Genomic DNA, 9002 nt, shown 5'->3' on the forward strand with positions numbered 1-9002 from the left:
ACCCTTCAACCCAAAACCAGGCCCCTCCACCTCAAAGAGATCAGTGGCTGTGCCGCCCAATCATCACAGCAGCAAGTCAGGGAGCAAGCCGTGTCAGAGGTGGACTTGGGAGGAGATGCGAGACGAGGACTGGTTACCTCTCCTGGACGTGCCCTTCCTCATCGACAGGGCTGGTTGTCCCCACTCTGAGGGCAGACCCCACCACCTACCCACCACCACCGCCTCCACCACCACCACGACCCGCCCCGCAAAGAAAGGGTCTGGTGCCCGTGCCGTGCCCGCGCAGGGAAGGGTCTGTTCCTCTGACCAACCCCCAGCAACAGACCGCCGCAACAAAGGACCCCGTGCCGCCCGGGCAGGATCCCAGGACCGCCGTGTGACTTCCAGCAAGAGGCACCGCTCTCCGTCCTTGGAGAACGGTCACAACAGCGCCCCCAAGCGTCGCCGGGAGATGTCAGGGGAAAGACGTGCGCTTACCAGCCTGGGGGAGAACGGCAAGAGCAGAGACCAAGACCCCACCTGCAGCAGTGGGTAAGTGACTGGAGAGTGTTGTCTCGTGTCTTGGCTCTGTTGTCTCGTGTCTTGGCTATGTTGTCTCGAGTCTCTGCTGTCTCGTGCCTTGCCTCTGTTGTCTCGTGTCTTGCCTCTGTTGTCTCGTGTCTGGCCTCTGTTGTCTCTTGTCTCTGCTCTGTTGTCTCGTGTCTGGGCTCTGTTGTCACGTGTCTGGCCTCTGTTGTCACGTGTCTCTGCTCTGTTGTCACGTGTCTTGCCTCTGTTGTCTCGTGCCTTGCCTCTGTTGTCTTGAGTCTTGTCTCTGTTGTCACGTGTCTTGCCTCTGTTGTCTCGTGCCTTGCCTCTGTTGTCTCGTGCCTTGCCTCTGTTGTCTCGAGTCTTGTCTCTGTTGTCTCGTGTCTTGTCTCTGTTGTCTCGTGTCTGGCCTCTGTTGTCTTGTGTCCTGGTTCTGTTGTCACGTGTCTTGCCTCTGTTGTCTCGTGTCTGGCCTCTGTTGTCTCGTGTCTGGCCTCTGTTGTCTCTTGTCTCTGCTCTGTTGTCACGTGTCTTGCCTCTGTTGTCTCGTGTCTCTGCTCTGTTGTCACGTGTCTTGCCTCTGTTGTCTCGTGTCTCTGCTCTGTTGTCACGTGTCTTGCCTCTGTTGTCTCGTGTCTGGCCTCTGTTGTCTCGTGTCTCTGCTCTGTTGTCTCGTGTCTGGCCTCTGTTGTCTCTTGTCTCTGCTCTGTTGTCTCGTGTCTCTGCTCTGTTGTCTCGTGTCTGGCCTCTGTTGTCTCTTGTCTCTGCTCTGTTGTCTCGTGTCTTGCCTCTTGCCACGTGTCTCTGCTCTGTTGTCTCGTGTCTTCACTCTGTTGTCTCGTGTCTTGGCTCTGTTGTCTCGTGTCTTGGCTCTGTTGTCTCGTGTCTTGCCTCTGTTGTCTCGTGCCTTGCCTCTGTTGTCTCGTGTCTTGGCTCTGTTGTCTCGTGTCTTGGCTCTGTTGTCACGTGTCTTACCTCTTTTATCACGTGTCTTGCCTCTGTTGTCTCGTGCCTTGCCTCTGTTGTCTCGTGCCTTGCCTCTGTTGTCTCGAGTCTTGTCTCTGTTGTCTCGTGTCTGGCCTCTGTTGTCTTGTGTCCTGGTTCTGTTGTCACGTGTCTTGCCTCTGTTGTCTCGTGTCTGGCCTCTGTTGTCTCGTGTCTGGCCTCTGTTGTCTCTTGTCTCTGCTCTGTTGTCTCGTGTCTCTGCTCTGTTGTCTCGTGTCTTCACTCTGTTGTCTCGTGTCTTTGCTCTGTTGTCACGTGTCTTGGCTCTGTTGTCACGTGTCTGGCCTCTGTTGTCTCGTGTCCTCACTGTGCCTTCACTCTGTTGTCTCGTGTCTTCACTCTGTTGTCTCGTGTCTTGGCTCTGTTGTCACGTGTCTGGTCTCTGTTGTCTCGTGTCTCTGCTCTGTTGTCTCGTGTCTTCACTCTGTTGTTACGTGTCTTCACTCTGTTGTCTCGTGTCTTGCCTCTGTTGTCTCTTGTCTCTGCTCTGTTGTCTCGTGTCTTCACTCTGTTGTCTCGTGTCTTCACTCTGTTGTCTCGTGTCTTGGCTCTGTTGTCTCGTGTCTTCACTCTGTTGTTACGTGTCTTCACTCTGTTGTCTCGTGTCTTCACTCTGTTGTCTCGTGTCTTGGCTCTGTTGTCTCGTGTCTTAGCTCTGTTGTCTCGTGTCTTGCCTCTGTTGTCTCTTGTCTCTGCTCTGTTGTCTCGTGTCTTCACTCTGTTGTCTTGTGTCTTCACTCTGTTGTTACGTGTCTTCGCTCTGTTGTCACGTGTCTTGCCTCTGTTGTCTCTTGTCTCTGCTCTGTTGTCTCGTGTCTTGCCTCTGTTGTCTCGTGTCTTGGCTCTGTTGTCTCGTGTCTTGTCTCTGTTGTCTCGAGTCTTGTCTCTGTTGTCTCGTGTCTGGCCTCTGTTGTCTTGTGTCCTGGTTCTGTTGTCACGTGTCTTGCCTCTGTTGTCTCGTGTCTGGCCTCTGTTGTCTCGTGTCTGGCCTCTGTTGTCTCTTGTCTCTGCTCTGTTGTCACGTGTCTTACCTCTTTTATCACGTGTCTTGCCTCTGTTGTCTCGTGTCTGGCCTCTGTTGTCACGTGTCTGGCCTCTGTTGTCTCGTGTCTTGCCTCTGTTGTCTCGTGTCTTGCCTCTGTTGTCTTGTGTCTTCACTCTGTTGTTACGTGTCTTCACTCTGTTGTCTTGTGTCCTGGTTCTGTTGTTACGTGTCTTGCCTCTGTTGTCTCGTGTCTGGCCTCTGTTGTCTCTTGTCTCTGCTCTGTTGTCTCGTGTCTTCACTCTGGTGTCTTCACTCTGTTGTCTCGTGTCTTCACTCTGTTGTCTCGTGTCTGGCCTCTGTTGTCTCGTGTCTTCACTCTGTTGTCTCGTGTCTTGCCTCTGTTGTCTCGTGTCTGGCCTCTGTTGTCTCGTGTCTCTGCTCTGTTGTCACGTGTCTTGCCTCTGTTGTCTCGTGTCTCTGCTCTGTTGTCACGTGTCTTGCCTCTGTTGTCTCGTGTCTTGCCTCTGTTGTCTCGTGTCTTCACTCTGTTGTCTCGTGTCTTGCCTCTGTTGTCTCGTGTCTGGCCTCTGTTGTCTCGTGTCTTCACTCTGTTGTCTCGTGTCTTGGCTCTGTTGTCACGTGTCTTGCCTCTGTTGTCTCGTGTCTTCACTGTGTCTTCACTCTGTTGTCACGTGTCTTCACTCTGTTGTCTCGTGTCTTCACTCTGTTGTCTCGTGTCTTCACTCTGTTGTCTTGTGTCTTGGCTCTGTTGTCACGTGTCTTGCCTCTGTTGTCTCTTGTCTCTGCTCTGTTGTCTCGTGTCTTCACTCTGTTGTCTCGTGTCTTAGCTCTGTTGTCTCGTGTCTTAGCTCTGTTGTCTCGTGTCTTCACTCTGTTGTCACGTGTCTTAGCTCTGTTGTCTCGTGTCTTGCCTCTGTTGTCTCGTGTCTTGGCTCTGTTGTCACGTGTCTTAGCTCTGTTATCTCGTGTCTTGGCTCTGTCTTAGCTCTGTTGTCACGTGTCTTAGCTCTGTCTTAGCTCTGTTGTCACGTGTCTTGGCTCTGTCTTAGCTCTGTTGTCACGTGTCTTGGCTCTGTCTTAGCTCTGTTGTCACGTGTCTTGGCTCTGTCTTAGCTCTGTTGTCACGTGTCTTAGCTCTGTTGTCTCTGTCTTAGCTCTGTTGTCACGTGTCTTGGCTCTGTCTTAGCTCTGTTGTCACATGTCTTAGCTCTGTCTTAGCTCTGTTGTCACGTGTCTTAGCTCTGTTGTCACGTGTCTTAGCTCTGTCTTAGTTCTGTTGTCACGTGTCTTTGCTCTGTCTTAGCTCTGTTGTCACATGTCTTAGCTCTGTTGTCACATGTCTTAGCTCTGTTGTCACATGTCTTAGCTCTGTCTTAGCTCTGTTGTCACATGTCTTAGCTCTGTTGTCACGTGTCTTAGCTCTGTCTTAGTTCTGTTGTCACGTGTCTTTGCTCTGTCTTAGCTCTGTGGATGTGAGCAGACGATGTACGGATGCCTAATGCGGTGTTTTGTCAGCAGACGCTCCATGATGGCCGTGACAAACGAGGAAGTGAGACGTCTCGTGCTGAGCTACCAGTCTGACCTGATCGCCATCTCCCGAGGCATTCTCCACAGTGACCGGCACGTGCAGTACCTGCAGGGTGGTCACAGCAGACGTGAGTGTTCTCTGCATTTTTGTGCGCGCGCGCATCCACACATACGCGCGCGCGCACGCACAAGCACACGCACGCACAAGTACACACAAACAGTGATCACACATACAGTGGACAGACACGCACACACATGCACACAGAGAGAGACACAAGAACACACTCTGGTCACACACGCGCGCGCGCACACACACACACACACACACACACAGTGATCACACACACACACACACACACACACACACACATTGTTGTTGCAGTTGTTGTTGTGTGGTGTGTGTGTGTGTGTGTGTTGTAGTAGTAGTTTATTATGTTTTTGTTTTTTTTGGATATGTTGAAGGCCCAGCTTAGCACAGATTGACAGAAGCGTAGAGTCAGGTCAACAGCAAAGTGGGAGCTGAATGATCAATGATTTCTGCATAACATTGGGAATTCATTTACAGCTTAGTCTTTTGTGCATTATAACTCTCAAACTTGGAGGCAAGATTGCACTGGCTCTAAGTGCTGCAGCCTTGGGGGGCTAGTTGACCTTTGGGGACCATCCCAACGCCGACTGTCCTAAAACCCTCTTTGCCGAGAGAGTGGGGATGTACCTTGGGCAAGACACTCTCCACTAAATCAAATTCTTGCACAGATAGTCGGGACAGCAGTTGCCTCCTCTGCTGTTCTAATGGTCATATCAGGACACGACTGACACATACATTGGTTCCAAGAACTTGCGTGATATATGGACATGACATACGGTTGTTATTTTGTTTGTTTGTTTTTGTTTTGTTGTTGTTTTGTTTGTTTTTTTTGTGGGTTTTTTTTTGTTTGTTTGTTTGTTTCGATGTTGTTTTTTGTGGGTTTTTTTGTTTTTTTCATTGAGCAGTTTTCCCAGAGCAAACTAATAGTGTTTTGTGTATGTACGATACCATAAAGAAAAAAAAAGCACACACAAAAAAAAAACAAGTGTTGCATTGAAGCTATTCCACCCTGACACCCCACACGTGTGTTCTGATTGACAGGTGACCTGGACTTCATGTCCTACCTGGGACACTTCGGCAGCAGCCATGGGGACACGGTCGTGGGCGCCCTGATGTCCATCTTCCCTGAGTTGAAGGTAAGTCTACTCACCTGTCCCCTGTTTACCTCAACTGACTTTATACAGCTTGCGTCAACGTCACAAACAATTATGGGGGGGGCGGGGTGTCGGGAGTTGTCGCCTCTTGTTCCCGATTTCCAAGGTCCCCACCCCCATTTTCCCGCCTTATACGTATTGGTAGTTCTTTTTTTATGTATTTATCTATTATTTATTTACTCTTTTTTGACTCACTTGTGTAAACAAAGTGAGTCTATGTTTTAACCCAGTGTTCGGTTGTCTGTGGGTGTGTGTCAGTGGTAAACTTTAACATTGCCTTTTCTCTGCAAATACTTTATCAGTTGGCACCAAATTAGGCATAAAAATAGGAAAAATTCAGTTCTTTTCAGTCATCTTGTTTAAAACAATATTGCACCTCTGGGATAGGCACAAAAAAATAAACAAGAGAGGCTAGGCCTTCAAGACTCACTTGTGATACACTTTTTTTTTAAATCCAAGCTTTTTATGTATTGAGTATAATGCATTTACTGTTATATTTATATTTTTTGTATTCTCTAAGCTTGGCACTTTGATCTGATATTCGACCCAACAAAAGATCTGTCATTATTATCATTTTTTGTTCAAACAGGAACTTCTTTTGCTAAGCATGGAAGTTTTGTTTATTGCAAACGTTTTGGTGCAGAAAGTAAAATAAGGGAAATTACTCTGTAATTAATGCTAGGGGACTTAGTTTGCTTTAAACTGATCTTTCTCATCTTAAACAGTACATTTTGAAATTATACTCAATACATAAAAAGCTTGGATTTTTTTTTTAAGTGCATCACAAGTGAGTCTTGAAGGCCTTGCCTCTCTTGTTTCAAAATGTAATGTTTAAGATGAGAAAGATCAGTTTAAAGCAAATTAAGTCCCCTAGCATTAATTAGAGTAATTTCCCTTTTTTACTATCCGCACCAAAACGTTTGCAAAATAAATAAAACTTCCATGCTTAGCAAAAGAAGTTCCTGTTTGAACAAAAAATGATAATTATGACTGCTCTTGTTGTTGGGTCGAATATCAGATCAAAGTGCCAAGTTTAGAGAATACAAAAAATATAGATATAACAGTAAATGCAGTTTGCATACAATTTGGCTTCGTCTCTCTTTGTTTCAAGTCCATTGAGGCTTCTGGTCCACATTATCTTTCTGATCTCATTCATCCTTACATACCCTCACGCCAACTCCGCTCTTCTTCTGACACCCGTATGCTTAGAATCCCCCCTGCTCGAACCAAAACGCATGGCCAACGCAGTTGTTCATTCCAAGCCCCCTTTCTTTGGAATCAACTTCCTCAGCCTCTCCGTCACTCATCTTCGCTGCAATCTTTCAAATCCAGTCTGAAGACACACCTTTTCCCCTCCTGATTAATTCTCAACAGCTCATCCCTTTCTAGTATGGAAAAAAAAAGACTATTTGTGAGTGAGTTTTGACAGTTTTAAAATTGGTTGGTAGTATTTTTGATGGTGTACTATTTACGATTGTGTGTGTGCGTACGCGTGTGCTTGTGTGTATTCGGGGGAAGGAGGGGGAGGGGGCATGAATAATTTTTAATGATGTTTGGTATCATGTGTTCATTTTTTTTCTTTTTGATATTTACATATGTGTTCTATTTGTAAACGCCTAGGGCTTATTCTCAACAATGCTCATGATGATGATGATGATGATGATAACAATGATAATGATAATGCAACGGACAGGGTAACAGTCAGTGTAACAGGCAGTGTAACAGGCAGTGTAGCAGGCAGTGTAACGGTCAGTGTAACGGACAAGGTAACAGTCAGTGCAACGGGGCAGTGTAACAGTGAGCGGGCAGTATAACAAGCAGTGTAGCTGACAAGGTAACAGTCAGTGTAACGGGGCAGTGTAACAGTCAGTGTAGCGGGCAGTGTAACAGTGTAACGAGCAAAGTAACAGTGTAACGAGCAGGGTAACAGTCAGTGTAACGGGCAGGGTAACAGTCGATGTAATGGGCAGGGTAACAGTCAGTGTAACGGGCAGGGTAACAGGTTAACAGTCAGGGTAACGGGCAGTGTAACGGGCAGGGTAGCAGTGTAATGGGCCGAGTAACAATCAGTGTAATGTACAGGGTAGCAGTCAGTATAACGGACAGTGTAACAGTCAGTGTAACGGGTAGGGTAGCAGTCAGTGTAACGGACAGTGTAACGGGCCAAGTAGCAGTCAGTGTAGCGGGAAATATAACAGTGTAACGCGCAGAGTGACAGTGTAACGGACAGGGTAGCAGTTACGGTGTAACGGGTAGGGTAACAATCAGTATAACGGATAGTGTAACAGTCAGTGTAACGGGAAAAGTAACAGTGTAACGGACAAGATAACAGTCAGTGTAACGGGCAGTGTAACAGTCAGTGTAACAGTATAACGGGCAGTGCAACAGTCAGTGTAACAGTATAACGGGCATTGTAACAGTCAGTGTAACGGACGGTGTGGTTCTGTGCAGGACTTGGACTACCTCTTCATGGTGTTGCTGCCAGAGGCCCTGGCCAGGATCTACAAGCAGGTCACAGGACGCTCTTTGCCCTGATCTGACCCGACCCGACCCGACCCGACCCAGATCTCACACGTCACGTGGGTCTTCAGGGATTGTCACGAGACCTTCAGACATGTCACGTGGAACTTTGATCTGATATTCTGACCCAACAACAAGAGCAGTCATTATTATCATTTTCTGTTCAAACAGGAACTTCTTTTGCTAAGCATGGAAGTTTTATTTATTTTGCAAACCTTTTGGTGCAGAGGTAGTAAAAAAGGGAAATTACTCTGTAATTAATGCTAGGGGAGTTAATTTGCTTTAAACTGATCTTTCTCATCTTAAACATTACATTTTGAAATTATACTCAATTCATAAAAAGCTTGGATTTTTTTTTTTTTTTTTTTTTTTTTTTTTTTAGTGTATCACAAGTGAGTCTTGAAGGCCTTGCCTCTCTTGTTTATTTTTGTAATCGCCGCTCAGTTTATAGAGATGTTCATGCTTCATTCTCAAGGAGGCGTCACTGCCTTCGGGCAAATCCATATATGCCACACTGGCCACAACTGCATGTATGTGTGTGTGTGTGTGTGTGTGTGTGTGTGTGTGTGTGTGTGTGTGGAAAAAGTACTTTTTGCACCTAGTGGATTTGTGTATATATATTTGTGTGCCTATCAGAGAGAGTGGATTTCTCCAACAGAATGTTGCCAGATGACAAGACACGGGCTTCTGTAGTTCTCTGTGTGCGTGCGTGCGTGCATGTGTGCGTGCGTGTGTGTGTGTGTGTGTGTGTGTGTGTGTGACTTTATAGGTCTTTATATATATATATATATATAGAGAGAGAGAGAGAGAGAGAGAGAGAGAGAGGCTAAGATATGAGTAATAGTCAAAGGCAACATTATCATGTGAAAATAAAAAGGTGTGGCTTTGTATACAGATGGAATTTTGTCTGTTCTTTTATTTCGCCTTCTCATGTCTGCTGGTCTGTCTGTTTCTCTCTGTCTCTGTGTCTGTCTGTCTGTTTCTGCTTCCATGTCTTTCTCTCCGTGTTTCTGGTTTTTTCTCGTGGCACATTTATGTGTGTGTGTGTGTGTGTGTGTGTGTGTGTGTGTGCCTCTGTGTGTGTGTGCCTCTGTGTGTGTGTGTGCGTGCGCGCGCGCCTGCCTGCCTGTCTGTCTGTCTTTGTCTTTGCATGTGAATGCGTGTCAGTGTGTCA

The sequence above is a fragment of the Babylonia areolata genome, chromosome 32 (assembly GCF_041734735.1).
Source record: "Babylonia areolata isolate BAREFJ2019XMU chromosome 32, ASM4173473v1, whole genome shotgun sequence".
NCBI lineage: Eukaryota > Metazoa > Mollusca > Gastropoda > Neogastropoda > Buccinidae > Babylonia > Babylonia areolata.